Source organism: Periplaneta americana, chromosome 2 (genome assembly GCF_040183065.1).
Source record: "Periplaneta americana isolate PAMFEO1 chromosome 2, P.americana_PAMFEO1_priV1, whole genome shotgun sequence".
NCBI lineage: Eukaryota > Metazoa > Arthropoda > Insecta > Blattodea > Blattidae > Periplaneta > Periplaneta americana.
The window spans coordinates 143,663,454-143,680,774 of record NC_091118.1 but is presented as its reverse complement, the minus strand read 5'-3'; the positions used below and the strand labels follow the sequence as shown (position 1 = coordinate 143,680,774).

The 17,321-nt window shown below is 37.0% G+C and overlaps 1 protein-coding gene across 1 annotated transcript in view; it reads left to right on the top strand.

Annotated features, from left to right (window-relative positions):
* The window catches only part of LOC138694633 (monocarboxylate transporter 9-like), a 326,720-nt gene that overhangs the window by 204,541 nt on the left and 104,858 nt on the right, over window positions 1-17,321 (top strand). The window contains exon 4 of the mRNA XM_069818551.1: window positions 10,655-11,043. The gene's annotated coding sequence lies outside the window, so the exon portion shown is untranslated. The remainder of the gene's footprint in view (window positions 1-10,654; window positions 11,044-17,321) is intronic.

Genomic DNA, 17,321 nt, shown 5'->3' with positions numbered 1-17,321 from the left:
TAAAATTATACCATTAACTGCTTGTTCCTTTAATAATTTTGTTTGATTTATCAATAAAATATTTTATGCGCAATAGTGGACGGACACGTGCTTTATCAGTTTATCAACATAGAGTCTCTCTACGATAATGATGATAAAATACAGAGGATGAGATGTCTTGTTTAAGAAATCCGTAGAAACGATTATAACTGAGATATTCAATTCCACAACTGAATACATAATTTTATAACTTAAAACATTAGTGTTCACCTTCGTCTATTTCCTCAGTAGAAAAATTCATACCAGTTTTCAATAAAGGTTTCATGTAGTTGAGTACGTAATATTACCGAGATTTTCCTCAATCGTAAGAGCGTGTGTGAGGTAATTTCTGGCGAATCTCGGCCTCATTTCGCCAAGTACCATCTCACTATCACCAGTTCCATCATATAGCCATTCATATGGGAGTATAAAATATACCAGCACTCTAGACACATACATACATACATACATACATTCATACATAGTTTTCTGCCAAATGGGTGGTCTTTCACTGCAAACCCAGCACTCTCCAATGTAGTCTATCATCTGATATATTTTTCTGTCCCAAACTCTTTTCCACAGTAAAAACAATTTAAGACTATAGTGACAGAAACCTCAGGGAAAATTGATTGTCACTTCCAGTCTTCATCATCGTCACCTTCTTGTATTCTTCAGACTTGTAACCCACAAAATATTGTCTCTGTCATCCATATTATTAGAAACTCGGCACTAATTGAAATCCTTCACAATAATTGACTTACTGCTAATCCTATTCTATGCAGTAATTATCTACTGAGTCAACAACTATACACTTTTTTTTAATTTGTCTGTTTGTATCAGAGCAAGATCCCCATGAAGTCCACTCTACAGTACTTATGAATACTGTATCCTTATTGAACAGGATAATTGATCTCTTGCAGAAATCTGTAAATAGCTTTTTTTTTATACAATCGTAGCCAAGTTGTTAGTTGCTTTGCTATCTTACTTAATCCTTCATATTTGTATATTATGTAGTACGTTTTCGCTATGCAGTCTTTTAACGTCTTGTAACCTGCTTAGGACTCTATTCTTCCTATGTAGGCCTATTGTATTATTTCGTGTGTCCATTATTGATGTAGGCTTTTATGTATATATATGTATATATATATATATATGTCTTAGTTTATTTCAAGTAATTTCTATATCCAGTATATTTTTCATATTCTACCTATGTATTTTATATGCATATTATTTGTTTATTTAACTGTCTAGTAGTCCTGTATTTAAAGTGATTTCTGTATCATCCAATTTGTTTACATTCTCATGTATCCTATACATCCATTATTGTTAACTTATAAGTAATCGCCAAGTTTACCTTAAGCGATTTATTTCCATGTCTTATTAGTTGTAGCCTATATATTTTCCTTGTATATTATCTTATGTGACTAATCTTGATGCACAGTCTTAGAAAAACCATTTGTCGCACAGATACTTTATAAGTCCCAGAAAGGAGGCAGTGCGCATGATCAGATATACAGTGAAACAAAACTAATTATATTGCTTCAACCAGTCGTTCTCTTGTGAACCAGGTCGCTCGTCCTCTGATCATGCGCACTGTCTCCTTCCTGGGACTTAACAAAGTATTTGTGTGACAAAACTTTTTTCTAAGACTGTATGATGTAATTGTCTGCTTTATGTTATGTACGTAATCTCTTAGCTGTGTACTTTTGTGTTGTTTTGTATTCTGTTTCATAAATTTCTTATAATTTATATGTTCCAAACCTGGTTTAGTGGAAGAGAAGGCCTTATGATATTAACTCTACTAGGCAAAATAAAGCTATTCCTATTACTGCTGCTACTTTAAGCAGAGAGTTAATGTTTACTACCTGCTTCTTGATTTTGTCCGTTGCTACGAAAAGAATCAAAAGTAAAGATTCCGTACAGTTCGCGTCCTATAAAGTAGACTTCTGTTGCGATTGAAAAGAGCTAGGCTACAGTGTTACTGTAATACGAGTAGATATGGTTTTCACACTGCTGTTTTTATGTGAAGAACGTCATACTGAAGTTTGTTCAACAAAAAACTGAAGTGATATAAACACATGCACGTGGTCTTGAGATCCATGAAATGGCAGTGGCTCTATTGTTTGTTGCCATGTGAACAGATGTATTAGTGTGCTGTGGTTTACATCATTTTGTTAGAGCATAGATTCGAGTCGATCGGTATTTTGCAGAAGCTCATTTATTCTTTCTTTCTTTCTTTCTTTATCCGTTTTACCCCAGATCACATATAACTTAGATTGATCATTCCTATGTTAAAATCGGTTGCACTTTGAAGAGAACAACCGCCAGGATCGCCACCCGTCCGCCGTAAACGAACACGAGATGGCAGTACAGTCGCTAATGCAATTCAAATGGGAGTTATGACGTGACTCCTTTTGTAACAACTAGATGACAACATAGTAAACCTGACAAAAGTTGTTACGTAAAAGCCTATAACGCAGAGCAATCTGGGTATATATTATGATCTAAGGTTTTACTTTGACTGTAATACCAACTTACAGACCACTGCGATGTAAGGGAGTGCATTATTGTGGATCCACACTAACATTTACATATTGCATGTATTCCAGGATGTGGGATTGGCACAGCACAGGGCCACCGCAGAGATATCACAAGACAACGGACAACCATCCAGTCCCGTAAATGAAAGATAAATTTCTTCTTCTATTGTCTACGCCGTGCCGGGAACAGAAGCTCAATACTTTAAACAGTTTAAACATATTTTCATATAATGAGAAAGTAATAGGCCTACTACTACTACTACTACTACTACTACTACTACTACTAATAATAATAATAATAATAATAATAATAATAATAATAATAATAATAATAATAGATTACTAACAATTCATGTTGATGTTGAGAGTCTGAAAGAAATCATCATCATCATCATCATCATCATCGTCATCATCATCATCGCTCAAAGATGCATTAAAGCCCAACAGGCTTTCTCTGTTCTCATGAAGAATTGAACTATTCAGTCCGACGTTTTGTAGGTCTTCCATTAGACCTTCCTCTTGGCCTGTAAGTTAGGATTATTTTGTGGATACGAAGTCATCCATTCTATTGACATGTTGAAGTCAATATTGGTTCTGTGTTGAGCTAGTTTGCCCTATAATTCGAATATTTTCAGTTCCTGTCTAATGTCCTCATGTCTGTTTTTGTCCATTGTTTTTTGTTGACTTCATTTATATAGACTTTAACATCTGTGGTCATGTCGCGTGTTTAGGAACTGTGGGTATACCAGTATGCTGTTGTTACTATTGTTGAGTTTCTGTTTCTATTGTGTATTGTATATGGCTTGTGTTTCTGCAACTGATTTTAGAGTTAAAGTTATGTTTTATTTAACGACGCTCGCAACGGCCAAGGTTATATCAGCGTCGCCGGTATGCCGGAATTTTGACCCGCAGGAGTTCTTTTACATGCCAGTAAATCTACTGACATGAGCCTGTCGCATTTAAGCACACTTAAATGCCATCGATCTGGCCGGGGATCGAACTCTCAACCTCGGGCACAGAAGGCCAGCACTATATCAACTTCGCCAACCAGGCCGCCCTGATTTTAGATTTTGATTAATGTGTATGATATTGGTATTTGAAACGGTAATGAATAATGATATGTAAATTTCCAATCCTGAATTTGCCTTTATGCCTGATGGAAATCATGAAAAATTCCATTCAGATTGGCCGGCCACGGAGTTTGAACCCGAAACCTCCCGAATCCGAGTCTCAAACGCTACCGTCTGAGCCAAGTCATTTGGTTTTGTCGAATTTTGTGTAGCTCGCGTCACGTCTTAGGAATTTCATTTCCGTCTCTTGGATTCTGGATTCTTCTTGTCTTGTCAGTGTCCAAGATTTAGAACAGCAAAGAAATAGGCCTAATGGAACCGCCAATAACATTTCGGTTGTTTCTTTTCTTGTTTTATTTAAATGTCCTAATTGTTCCACATACATGACTAAATTTCCTTATTTATCATTTTGAAAAGCAGATAATAATTATATCCTATATTAACCTGGAATTTGATATTATAGTCTCTGCTTAAATCATCTAGTTTTAAAATAGCTCATTGTGGTCCTTCAGTTTTTTTATTATTACAAGAGTACATTCATTCATAGTGTTCTGCCCAAGGGCAGGTCTTTCACTGCAAACTGAGCTTTTCCAATCTTTCCTATTTTCTGCCTCCTTCTTTGTCTCCTCATATGATTCATATATCTTAATATGTCTATTATCTGATATCTTCTTCTGCTCCGAACTCTTCTTCCATTCACCATTCCTTCCAGTGCATCCTTCAGTAGGCAGTTTCTTCTCAGTCAGTGATCCAACCAATTTCTTTTTCTCTCCCTGATCCGTTTCAGCATCATTACTTCTTCTCTCGCTATCTTTCTTGGGAAAGGTAAGTGCGGTAGCTTCTCGTTGCTTTCCTCACACCACTCTCTCTTTCGCACCTTAAAAGAACCCAGAGGGCCCCAGCGTGGAGGTCAGGAGAGTGGTTTTGCCTAATTAGGCCCTCCAGATTTCACCGAAATTCGCCGTAAGTGTTACATACCAGTTCTATCAGAGTTTTTGACCCGATCAGAGACCGGGAAATCCCAATTAGCCTTCCCCTCACAAGAGAACATAAACAATACAAATTACAGTGATTGATGTACTGTGAAGAAGAAAAGAAGAAAGGAATATGCCTATTAATAAAACCATAAAACGTTGTTAAAGGAAATTAGCTGCATTTCGTGTTAATGTAAAAGGCTTGCAGGAGATTATGGCGATAATGCCACAATATTGGGTGCTTTAAAACAAGGTAATAAACGTAGAGCAAGAATAAAGGGAAAGTTGATTAGACAAGGAGAGATCAGAGCATGGCTAACCAAGCGATGTTTGACGGTACGTTATTTCAACTGCTCGAGCGTGTGAAGCTGTAGTTCAAGACCGTAGTAGCATTGGCATTGAGTGCGATGGCGTCATCGACTTTTTTTTATTTCTGTTGTTGTTTTTATGGCGTCCTGGACCGTGATGCTTTTGGCTCACTGTCGACTCATCTCCTTGTCTTACGGTATCTTTTTGATTGTAGCAGTCAAACCAGTTTGAGTCTGGAGGCTACCACAACCACCAAATTGAAAGGGACCGAAGGGACTAGATAGAACATCTTGCTCAGTGATAGATGACCAAATGTCAGCTTTTTTTAAAGGTTTTAATTGCCTTCTCCATTCCTTGAGACGTCTGCTTTTATCTTCGTTGTTATTGTTGTCGTTCCTGTCATCCTCCTCCTCCACCTCCTCCTCATCTTCTTTTTCTTCTTCTTCTTATTCTTCTTCTTCTTGTTCTTCATAATCACCATTCCAATTATGAACATTATTACCAGCATAACTTAAGTTTATCTCTATTTTTAGCATACAATGATCACCACCACCACCACCACCACCACCACCACCACCACCACTAGCGATGGAAGATTTCAGCAACTTAAAAAATGAAAATTTTAGCACTTTAAGAATGAAATTGAATATTTTATAGCAATTCTAATGTTGCAATTTAGCATTTCGTGGCGTTTAGGAATAGTACACCTTTTATCGAAAGTTTCGTTGTAGAAAGTAAATGTCATTAATGTGTTAACAAATGCATTTTCTAGATTTTCCAGTTTAAATCCTTGAAAATAATAAACGAGTTGAAGAATAATATAAAATAACAGTGAAATTATGGACATTAAGAAATACAATGGTATGATTTTATCTCGATCCATATTGTTGCCTAATCACAATCACCCGCTGCTACATACAACGTGAGTGAACACTGGATCTAAAGAGACCGCATAGGCAGACAATATTCTACCACCAGCACCAGACAAATTACTTGAAAATTCTAGATAGTGATGCAGGTAACAACAAAGAGGGTACTAGATAGGTCACATTCCTCTGCTATTTGCTATAAAAGTAGAGGAGTGATCAAACTATTTGGAAAAGTGTAAAAACTTGTATGTTGCGGAGTCTTTACATAGATTCTGATGTTTTCTACGTAACATAAAAGTGCCTCATGAAATGTAATTTTGCTCTTATTTCGCAGAAACACGTACATTTCGCATTTTATCGCAGATTAGAGCATAAGTATACTTAACATGCTTTCAAACATAAAATTACTATTTTGATAGCATTTGGGTACATTTCACGTTTGTCGTGATTGCGAAAATCTACCGTCTCTAGCTATGGCCATCATGTCCCCATTATCACAAGCACCATTATTACCACATCATCATCATCATCATCATCAGCGACTGCAGAACAGCCTTATTACCATATCACTGTCATCGTCAGAATGATAATCAACGGCATCATTAAAATTTTATTCACTTCCATCACTATTAGCTTGACTTGACTTTTTGAGGGCCTCACCGAGGATTGAGCCTCGCCCTTAGGCTTACATGACGCATTGTGCGTCCTATAGGATATGATTGTAGTCCAATTTCGACAGGTAGATATCAAGATTCGAATACTGAAATACGGTAGAACTATATTATGTCTACGAGGTATAATACAAATAAATGATTTTATTAATATAGTCAAGAAGTACTATTAATAACGGGAGTAAATTCAATGATGACGATGTACTGTACGAGACCGGGTAGTAGTCGTGAATCCGATGCTGACAGGTGGGCCATCATTCCTCAGCTTTGACAGAGTCAGATTCCATCCTCATTCGAGTGCCTGATCAGACCCAGAACCCATAGCCTCAAGCCCTTCCTATACTATTATCGGGCAAACCATTCGTATTGCCGAAGTTAGAAAAATGACGGGAAGATGAAGAGTTGTTGAAATATGAGTGAACTAGATTACTGTCTGAAAAAAAGTCTGTAACGTCTGCTTTGTTTACCACAAATTTTATCACGACTTGGCCGGAAATCGAACCCGGGCCGCCTGTGTGGAAGATTAGCACGCTAGCACTTGAGCTGCAGACGCGGCGTTTATTGTTACCATCATTAACATCATTATTACCATTTTCTATTAAAATTAATTTTTAGGCATAGTGACTCTTCGATGTATAAGTACGAGTACAAGGAGCAGTCTATGTTTCCGGACTGTCCTGAGTGTAGGCAACACACAGTACATAGGTAACGGAGAAATTATCAAGAACGGGCGAAACGCCTGGAATCTATACTAAATGCATCACTTGAAAGGCAGAGAAGAAGATTAGCCATAAGGCATACATGGCGATATTCCAGAAAAAATCGCAATAGATCCTTGACAAGTTCGCACAAAATCACGTGTAGGAGCTCAGTTCTTAAAGACAATATGACGCTGTTTGATAGGCTGACTCAACAGGCACGGAAGCAATGATTTTCAGTGATACACGCATGTATGTTTAACGATACAATAAATATTATTGCAGACGTATTTACGTTAAAAAATCTCAAAATATGGTTCCTGATGCTTAACTATCAAATTTTGGATCACTGATCCTTGCAAAGAAATTTATGAGCTGTGAAGTGTCTATGTGAGCTCCATGTCTGTTGACCATTTGTCCCACTCTGTTTTCACATTTCCATTGAAGGAACTTAAGAGAATCCTGTAGGAGATAAATCGAAAATGAACGTAATCTATTAGCTACCACGAGGTCCGCGTGGAAAATCACAATGCCAATGAAGGGGCAAATGGAAGGAGAAACAATTACAAGGTACGGTATGCATCGCATACCCTTATAAGGGAGTTTGGGGCTGTAAGAAAGAATCTATGTGAACTCCAAGCCTTTTGGCTACTTATCTCCGTAGAAAACCACTCGAATCAACTAGGGGTGAGCCAGAGTGAAGTGTAATAGCAGTCAGGGTACAATCTCATGTATCTGTCAATTTGTTTGCTCAATTCACTCAGCTTCCGAAGCCGTTAGTCATGTAAACTTGCAGGTTATCTAGTTCCTCTATGCATTAAATTAATGTCTTGTTGTAGAGAACCAAGGTTTTAAAATCTGGATGTGGCTAATAAAAGTAAATATGTGTAAACCAGTCCGTCATTTTGGAAAGTACAGTCTTACAATAGTTATTAACTGGCTCATTATACTCCTAATGTTTATAATTTTGAATATTATTTGTGTTTGCATTGTGAGCACGGAGAGCGTAGACATCAAGCTCTACAGTGAAGATAGACTGCGAAGAAGTGAGATCCCCACGAAGTATGTGAACATCGATAATTTAGAAAATATGCTAGGAAGTATAAAGTAAACAATTTTTAAGGAAGGGTTTGTGTCCGTGACCCATTTCTTTTAGATCTAATCCTGATATTTGTCTTAGTGCGCGAGGGAAATCACAGGAAAATGTATTTCATTTTCGTTACACTCGTTTTAGTAATACATTTGAAACTTGCACTTTACGTTGCTAAATTTTTAGCATATTATTTTTTTTTACGTGAATACATCTCTATAACTATGCAACTAGCCAGCGATGTATGCAATAGAGAGGATAAGGAGCTGGCCACCCTACTCCATTATCTTCTGGCTTAGTCGCTTAATAAGTGACGCCTTATTAGTGTCACTTTCGAGGTTCCAACCTGTCTTCGGACAATTGGCTAAACAACATCTCAATCGAAAGGTCGCTAGTGAAACCCGAACGGGTCTAGAGATGAGTTTGGTTGTCTGCTCCAAACCTGGATACACAGCGAACCTTAGTGTAGTCGGCTGGTTAGGAATGCGCTTAGCTGGAAGTCAGCGTAGTGTAGTTTCTTCAGACGTAGCGCTAGGTTTTGCGTTCCTACTTAATAACAGAATTCTGCATTGACATGGTCATCGTGCAACGAGATGATTGTTAATAAGATTGGATGCAAACTTCTCCAGAACTGAACTGTTCAAATTGCTGGAACAAGTGGATCAGTAAGCTTGAAAATTTTGTAGGGAAGTATTCTTTCTTAGTGCACAATTTAAATTTTCTGTTCTTAAATAAGCCTTTTTAATACGAAGAAAAATGGTTGACTTTCTTTTCGGAAAACCCTCGTAACAAGCCACCAAATACCGGTTCTCCCTAGTTATTACTCGGAATCACATAATTTTAACTCTTCACTTAATAAAGGGTAAATATAAGATAAGGAAAAGAATGAAGATCTCATTGTGAGGGAGGCAATCTCAACTTATCTTGCGAGAATTAAATCCGGGTTCTCTGAATTTGTAGCCGGAAAAAACGAATTTTTATCCAATTTAAGGAGTTATAAATAATCTTCTATTAAGATTTTTCCCCTCGCCAATTTCTCACGACCGAGAACTTCTTTTTAAACATTGTTAATTACTTTGGAGGACATTAACAATATAAACTGTAAACAATAATGAGTTCCGTCTGTGGAAATTAAAAACCAGTCCCACGATTCAACTTCACGCTTGATGTGCAAGTGTTGGTTTCGTAATACGGTGATTCACATCTTCAATTTTCAATGGGTACTTGTGTCTTCATGTGATGGAAAGAGGATTATTGTGTAAAGCATGAAACAAGAAATTCTATGCTGTATTAGTGATTCATCAGCACATGGAATACTTCATCCAATTTCGGGAATGGAACTACATTTGTGTTGGTTTAAATATGTTATTTTGGTTTCGGTTTACAAATGGAGATTATGGGTTTATGATAAGAACAGGAATTAATAAAAGCTATGCAATTTTCCCTTCATATGAAGCAACATTTCGAAATTAGTTCCAGCTCTCAAAACATTTTTCTCTATAGTTCAATCAAAGTACGTGTTTATTATTACTTTAATATTGCAGAAATCCCGATACAAATCAAACAAGTGGTCGCACAGGTCTGTAGCTGCTTTAAATGCCGAGATATTACTGAAAGATTCCGCTCGGCACGGCTAATTTTATACGTAATTTTGGCTACTCATGCCCGTAGCGGGACCAGGTGGCATCATTGGGCGTTGTCACACAAGTTACATTGGTTTCTGCCCTAACTACTATTAACATTATCATTCGGTTGTGACAAGTGTTGTTATAGTAAGCGTTTAAATTTGTCATTTTTTATTTGACCACGGTTCGCGGAACGGGTGTCCATACTCGGTGCGGAAAAAGACGTACTCTACGTCAGATTTGTAGTACTGAATATATTTAGGTATTATAAATATTATGAATGTATTGGAAATGCGAAAGCATGCAGGCGTATGCAACATAAAATGATATGAATTGAACTCAGAAATTGATAGCACGCATCAGTGGGGCCTAATTCCGTGCTATTGCCACGTAATGCAATACGTCATGCTTGGCTTTACTAGTGCTGTACCCGGGACGGTTTTTTACACTTAAGCATGTTTTGGCTCATTGTGCGCCTTATATACGCGAAGATTGCCCGACAGGTGGCCTGCATGGCATTCATGAGTCCGACGCTGACAAGTGGATCATCCTGCCTCATCCTCTCATAGAGCTAGGTCCCATTTCTCAGACGAATAGCCTCATAAGCCCCAAAGACCCGCGCCCCAAGCCCATTCTGATTAGCCGACGCTGAAACGTGGGCCATCCTGCCTCAGATCCTGATAGACCCAGGTCCCATCCGTACACGAGTATCCCCAGGGTCTTCTTATAGCAGTATCCGAAACCCATACTAGCTGCAAAACTTCACCCTAACCTATTTTTACCATTGCAGATGATAAATAGAATGAAGGAGAGGTGGAGAGTGTTGATGAAATGGTAGAGGAAAGAAAATCTTTGCAACTTCTTCTTTGCTCACCACAAATTCCATCACGATCTAGCTGGTGATCGAATTCGGGCCGCCTGGATGGAAGACCAGCACGCTAGCACTGAGCCACAAACGCGGCTTGGGTTGACGGTACTGAAGGTACTCTGCTTAGAGTCTTCATGGGAGAAGAGAGGTCGGTTAGTCACTAATGTATGGCACCGGTATCCGCCCAGCATCTTGAGGAAAGAACGTGGTTACAATGTAGCGTAATCCGATCTAGTAAATCAACATCAACGGCTGACCACATGTTACTCCGTACTGGTCAACTGGTCAGATGATTGTCCATCTTTGGTGAGGTAAGTGGGCTGGGTCGGCAGACAGCTGGTAGACCTCAATTCTTTTAGGATTGTTTCACTATGAATAAATTATGTATTATAATGTAATTTATAAGAATGTGGTGCTAGCATTTGTAAAAAAAAAAATATGCAAATACAGTAATTGGAGGGTTCAGAGCCATAGTGGGCCAAACGCCATTTATTAAAAACGGGGAAAGCAAGGGTTAAATTAAGTGAATACCGTAGTTTAATGAAGATTGTCATATCATTTAGATTTAATGTACATACTTTATATTACTTGCTATATGTTTAATTAAATTATGATAATCAGTCAATTTTAACCCTTGTTTTCTCCGTTTTTATTACATGGCGCTTGGCCCAATGTGGCTCTGAACCCTTCATTTTAACTCTGGTCATCCAAGGGACTAAAGAAATTATGTCCCTAATTTACAGTATACCTTAGCTTTCCTTTTACCACTCTGGATTTGTTTTATAAAATTAACTTTATCTTCCACATTTAAAACTTTCTTTTGTTTGCTCATTGCTCCATTGTGTTGTATGTAATACCTGTTTGCAAACTGACTATCTGAAGTTGCAGTCTGAACTGAATTACGGTGCACAACTTGGCCTGCTACAGTTTGTAAAGGGTTGTTGGTATTGTACGATAAAATAAAAAGTTTGGCCTATCCCACAACACTCCACTCATTTTCCTTGAAATGTTAGTTATTGGCCCCTAAAATGCTTTTATCACAGTAACTGAAAACATTGCACTTGGAGCTAAGATAGGTAGCGAAATTCAGTTGCGAAAGCCAGCTATAACGGCTGGGGGAATCATCGTGCTAACCACACGATACCTCCATTCTGGTTGGATGATCGTCCACCTCTGCTTCGGCATGTGGACGTGAGGCCAGCAGCCGGCTGGTCGGTCTGGACCCTTCACGGGCTGTGGCGCCACGGATTATTATCTGAAAACATTCTAAAAATAAGAAATCACATTTGTTTAATACAAATGAAAATTGTACTATTTAATTACTGTTTCTGTAACCAAGGTGTCGCACTAACAATGATTACCCCAACCAAGTTCACCTGTAGCTATAGGAACTTCCGGGGCCTATAATAATACTATAGAACAGCTCCGAACTGATGGCACTTGATTGCGCGAGATAAGTAAGCCTACAGGAAGGAACGGATAGGGGTGGAGGTAGTCCTCTTTTTCTAGCAGAAGACGGTAAGAAGGAAAAGGGGTGGGTTGAGAGTGTTGTATTCCCTTCTGCAATAGGTTTGTTCGTACTGCAGTTTTCGACAGTTTGCAACTGTCATGAGCAAACCTAATATGGGCCGAGCAGTCTGAAATCATTCACACAACCAATTATGTGAGGGGTTTCATAGAAAATTCAACGCCTTATTTAACAGCTCACACATTGACATTTTAAAGATAATTTTAGTTTTAAATACATTTGAACATAAACTTACTTGAAAATTAATCGAATGCACGTGGAGGCCCATAAAAGAAGGAAAATGGAAAACAAACAACGAATGATTGAAAATTACATACCAAAAAAAAAACAGAGAAAGAAAAGTACATTGCTACTTAAACAGACCCCTCATATGATTTCCTTATGTTAAAGAAAATCATTTCACTTATTTTATGGCATGTTTTAAGTCATTAAAATATAAAAGTTCAATTTTTTTTACTACACCGAACGTTTATTTCATGTGCCAATCCGCAGTCTGGGAAAGTGTGAGACGGAAAATTGTGCCCTAACATAGTAACGTGTTTCCAACCTACAACAAAAATGTTCTTGAACTTGTATAAATGACTTAGTGGCGCAAACATGTTGCGGCGATATAGCAAATGACGCAATAATATTATGGCACTATCGCAAGTGCCGCAAACATGGTTCCCTGGGCCGTAGAGCGACAGATGATGATGATAATAACAATAATAATAATAATAATAATAATAATAATAATAATAATAATAATAATAATAATATGTATAAAAACGTTTTCATAAGACAAATTATATATATATATATATATATATATATATATATATAATTATTTAGATTTTCCACTAATAATTTGCAGTAAGTTTTGAGTTTTGACCTCCTTCGACTCTGTTGTAAATGATGAGATCACATTTTCTGAAATAAATGTTTATCTTTGGACGTATTAGTAATTTGGTATAGAGTGCTCGGCACGTGAAAGATCGTCTCAATGTTGATCATTTCTAACTCATATTGAATTTCGATGCTGAATAACTAACGCTGTTGAAAACTCATTAACTAATCTTCTACTACTACTATTACTACTACTACTGCTGCTGCTGCTGCTACTACTACTACTACTACTGCTGCTCCTGCTACTATTATTGCTACTACTACTACTACTACTGCTGCTGCTGCTACTACTACTACTACTACTACTACTACTGCTGCTGCTCCTGCTACTATTATTGCTGCTACTACTACTACTACTACTACTGCTGCTCCTGCTACTATTATTGCTGCTACTACTACTACTACTGCTGCTCCTGCTACTATTATTGCTACTACTACTACTACTACTGCTGCTACTACTACTACTACTACTACTACTACTGCTGCTCCTGCTACTATTATTGCTGCTACTACTACTACTACTACTACTGCTGCTGCTGCTACTACTACTACTACTACTACTACTACTACTACTGCTGCTGCTCCTGCTACTATTATTGCTGCTACTACTACTACTACTACTACTGCTGCTCCTGCTACTATTATTGCTGCTACTACTACTACTACTGCTGCTCCTGCTACTATTATTGCTACTACTACTACTACTACTACTGCTGCTACTACTACTACTACTACTGCTGCTCCTGCTACTATTATTGCTGCTACTACTACTACTACTACTGCTACTGCTATTACTACTACTAATACTACTACTGCTGCTGCTACTGCTACCCATTCCGTATTATCATTAAACAAAGAGCACAACCTATCTGTGATGCTCCGCATTGTAGCGTAACTTCCGAGGTTTGTTGAAGGATTTATATATAATCAGCTACTTAAGCTGAATGCAAATTAAAAGAAAGGAGTATGAATGTGTCACAACATTGCATGCATTCCAGGTACGTTATTTATTTTGTTACTCAACGAAACAACTCATGGATAATAAATTATACTCATATAATAAAACAAGGAAACCTACTACATAGTACTATTCATATTCAAAGAATCAGAAGAATTCCTCATATAGGAAAAACTGTTTTTTCTTAGGAATTCCTCTGCAGATGCGACAACTCATAACATATGTTTGTGATGAAAACGTGATCAGCTAATGTTCCAAAATACCTTATTCATCATGACCATAAATTTTTAAGAAATCCTCTCAACCTTTTTCGTCTTTAATTTTGATGTAACATTATATATTCACAAGTATCAGAACTACCTGGCTGTGCTGTTAGAAGAGACAAACAAAAAGGAGACACACATTAGTGTACGAGCACGAGTAGTATTTTATTTTACGATTCTTTAAACTGCAGAGATTATTCTAGAGTTGGATTTTGGTAGGGACGGTGGAAATGGGAAATGCGAATGTTCGATCGGTTTCGGTGGGATTGAGAAAAGGAGTGAATGATTTCCTGGTTTTGTATTAGTTTATTTTACAACATTACGCTAACCGTTACTCTACAGCGGTGGACTTCCCGGTATTACAACGAGAGAGGTAGGAGAAAAGTTGGGGGGAAGTATTTTCTTTGACCATACTTGAGGTATGCTATTAAGGTTTTCTTAATAAATTGCATCTTTAAATAACATTGAAATATGATTGAGATAATTAAAAAATGTTTAAACTTTTTCATTGTAATGATTTTTTTCTATTAAAAAAAGCAAAACGCTTCTAGCATAGTAGGCTACAATGAAACCCTTCAGTTATCTGGTTGAGGTTTTTCCGGGGTTTTCCCTCAACCCAATATGAGCAAATGCCGGGTAACTTTCGGTGCTGACTCCGGACTCATTTCACCGGCATTATTACCTTCATTTCATTCCGACGTTAAATAACCTGAGATGTTGATACAGCGTCGTAAAATAACCTATTAAAAATAAAAAAAACCACAGGTTTCAAATGATTGCTGTATATGACTTTTGAACATGCGATCTTAGATTAATTATGTTGACCACTTATATCTGGCATGTCTTAGAAGTTTACATTTGCTCTTAGCGGGGCTAGTTTTTTTCGAAGTATTCACAAATCCATTATATTTTATCTTGATTCCACATGTGAAATAGTCGCTCGTTACAGTTTATGAAATGGATGGAAAGAACCATAAGTCTGTTACAACTAAGAACATATTCATCCAGCTTTTTATAAAGTAAATATATTTATTGTAAAATTATTGAAAAGGTCTTTTTGTTATATTTATATGTTTAAATTTATCTTAATTAAAATATATCTCCAACGAGATTATAAAATAACTTTTTGTCCTTTGGAACCTCAGCAAAATGCTAATGAAGAAACTAGCTAGGTTCACTTTTGTTATAACTTATGTATGTATTCACCGTCCAGGTCGACAAGAACGCTAGACGTGCTGGCAGCAAGAGAATCTTGTAACAAAAATGCCGTTTTTTATAAACTGCGATCGGACTGGGTGACGCAGTTGGTAGAGTGCTGGCCTTCTGTGCCTGAGATTGCGGGTTCGAGCCCGGTCCAGGTTGATGGCATTTAAGTGTGTTTAAATGCGACGGCTCATGTCAGTAGATTTACCGGCATGTAAAAAAAAAAAAACTCCTGCGGGTCAAAATTCCGGCTCACCGGCGACGCTGACATAACCTCGACAGTTGCGAACGTCCTTAAATGAAACTTAATTTACAATATTTATAAGCTGCGGAAATCTCTTAGCGAAACATCGGCTCAGGTAAATTCTACGTTGGATTTGAACATGGGCGACAAATGTCTGACAAATATTTCGTGGGAATCTGTCAGGGACAGAATTTCTTACATATTGTAAATCTCCGGTATGGTTCTCCCAGTATTATTTTCCTTCCGGAAGAACCCGTGACAATTTTATTGAATTTCAAAATACATCACCTTTGCGCGGGTTTGAATCCGCGAAGCTCATATCTAGCAACCAACATGGTAACTACAAAAGAACGACTACAAGGGACTGCTCAAGTTTGGTTTTATTTGGATTTTAAACTTGTTTTTGTGGCGAGGAGTGTATTATAGCGGTTTACTTTAAGACATACGAAATGTGTCTTCGACTCTTAAAATTCCTTCTTGTGTTATTGAAATATTATTTTGGACAGCTGTTCCTAAAGACACGCGTGTTAAAAACTATTAAACTGTAGCGTGCGAAAAGTACTTTTAACACTAGTGCAAAAGTGTACTTAAACTCAACTTCCTTCTCGATTTCAATTGTTTCTCATCAGATGTCACACGGCAGCATTCGCAATCGATCAATGAAACGATTCAAAAAAAGGTTGGTCAATTTAAAAGAAAAGGACTGCTTTAAGTTAAGGAACATAATAATTTAAATAAATTCTTTCAACTATTTTATTGATGATCATATTGAACAATTATGAATTAAATATCATCTTAATCATCATCAACCAAACATGAATTAAGTCCAAATAGATTTGTACCGTTCTCATGAAAGATTAAACTGTACAATCCAAATTTTTCTATATGTACCTATAACCCTTCTTCCTCTTGGCTTATAAGTTAGGATTTTTTATGTATTATGGAGTCATTCATTCTATTGACATGTTCCAACCAATTGGTTCTGTGTTAAACTATTTTGTGCTGTAATTTGAATATTTTCAGTTCCTGTGTGTTGTTTTCGTTTTTCTTTTTGTTCAGTTTTGTATATTATTATTTTTATTAAGTAAGTTTATCTGAAGATGCCGTAACAAGGGTGTAAACGTTAATATATTTCAAAATATGTTTGCATAATATAATTTGCAATAAATAGATAAATTTTCTCAGTGTTACTGAAATCTATGTCATTTTTTAAACAGTTTTGCATATGAAAAGTAGGCTTTTTCTGAACATTATGGAATAAAGTTACGTTATCGCAGACTTTATGATCTGCTATATTGTATCTTATCACTTTTCACCGTTGAAACAAAATTCTATTATTTTAAATTCATAAATTGAAGCGTTTAGATTCATAAGGGTCTGAGTGCCAAAAGCATGATTTCACAGCTAATGCTTTTAAATAGACCCATGTGCACAATGAATTTCAGAAGGATATATGGATTACCGAAAGCTATATTAGTATCAATTTATTCCAAGGGTCTATCTTCAAC